Genomic DNA, 1,939 nt, shown 5'->3' with positions numbered 1-1,939 from the left:
AAAAAAAAACAAATCTTAGGTAGATGAGAGATGGCTCAGTGGTTAAGAGCACTGGCTGCTCTTCCAGTGGACCCAGGTTTGATCGCCAGCACCTACATGGGAGATAACAACCATGTAACTCCAGTCCCAAAGGATCCATTGTCTTCTGGCCTCTACAAGCATTATACACACAGTGAATGCACACATGCAGACAAAACACACACATAAAATAATATATATACATGTTCAGTAAGATAGCTTATTGGGTAAAGATGCTTGTTACCAATTCAGAGGATGTAAGTTTGATCTCTAGGGCTGACGACGTGGTAAAAGGAGAAAAACAATTTCCTCAAGTTATCTGCAGACAACAGGAACATTCCTTTACATTGTGTGAAGATGTCACTGTGATTGGTTCAATAAAAAAATCAATGGCCATTAGCTAGGCAGGAAGAGGTCAGACAGGTCTTGTGGAGAGGAAAGGCAGAGTCTTTGGCCAGGCACAAAGGCAAATGGAGATGAGGTAACAAGTATGTGGAAGAATGTAGTTTAAAAAATATTAATCTGTATTTTAAGAGCTAGTTAAAAACAAGCCCCCCTCTTTTTTTTTTTCAAGACAGAGTTTCTCTGTAGCTTTGGGCCTGTCCCAGAACTAGCTCTTGTAGACCAGGCTGGCCTTGAACTCACAGAGATCCACCAGCCTCTGCTTCCCTAGTGCTGGAATTAAAGGTATGCACCACCACCGCCCGGCAAGCCAAGCTTTCATAATTAATAATAAGCCTCTGTGTCCCTTATCATGGGCTGGAGGCCCAAAAGAAAAGTGTCTTCAGTTGTCTTCTGAACTCTACATATACATGTGCATACATACAAATAAAATGTAATTAAAAAAAAAAAACCTTGCCTGGCGATGGTGGCGCACGCCTTTAATCCCAGCACTGGGGAGGCAGAGGCAGGTGGATCTCTGTGAGTTCGAGACTAGCCTGGTCTACAGAGCTAGTTCCAGGACAGGCTCCAAAGCCACAGAGAAACCCTGTCTCGAAAAATCAAAAGAAAAAAAAACCCTTAATATGATGGAACATTATTGGGATTATAAAAAATGAAGTGCTTATACATGCCACAATATGGATGAACTTTGACTCACTATGAAGAGTGAAAGAAGGCAACTCCCAAACATGATTCCATTATATGACATGCTCAGATAGGCAAATCAATGACGACAGATTACTGAGACTGCACCAGCCTCTCACCAGGGCCAGAGACTAAGCAAGTAGAGAGCAACACAGTCTCACTATGTAACCCATGCAAAATACAGGTTCAGGGGCCAGCTGGGTAGTTCAGCAGGCCTTGCAAGTGTAACAACTTAAGTTTGATCCCTGGTACCGGCAGGGTAGAAAAGAGAACTGACTCCTGCATGTTTGCTCCAGCTTCCATACATAGGCCATGCTCCGTGCATGCCTGCACACTTATAAATAAATGTAATTTAAAATTTCTTGGGGGCTGGGGAGATGGCTCAGAGGTAAAGAGCACTGATTGTTCTTCCTGAGTTCAAATCCCAGCAACCACGTGGTGGCTCACAACCATCTGTGCGGCGAACTTCCTGACCAGCAGGAAAGAACAGCCACCAGACGAGGATTCTTCCCAAATCACGCTTTATTGGAGCCTCTTGGTTTTAGGGAGAGCAGGAAGCGAGGGACCCCGAGCTCTGATTTGCAGCTGCTTATATAGGGAGTCTGCCTAGCAACCTTTGATACTTTGATACTTTAACTGCTTTTCTGGAGACCCACCGGCTGGAAAGAAAGCAGGGAACATCCCTGTCAATTACAGACCACAAGGAAGTTCCCCTGCCTGTCAGGGGAAGTGTGGGCAGCTAGATCACAACAACTCATCCTGTTTTCTAGTGGAAAAACTGCAACCTTTATTATGGTATCAAGCGAGGCTGGGGCCAAATGCCATCTTGTAATGG

The sequence above is a fragment of the Alexandromys fortis genome, unplaced genomic scaffold, assembly GCF_014885135.2.
Source record: "Alexandromys fortis isolate MF-2015 unplaced genomic scaffold, M_Fortis_MF-2015_v1.1 scaffold_65, whole genome shotgun sequence".
NCBI lineage: Eukaryota > Metazoa > Chordata > Mammalia > Rodentia > Cricetidae > Alexandromys > Alexandromys fortis.
Note: the sequence above shows the minus strand (reverse complement) of the source record.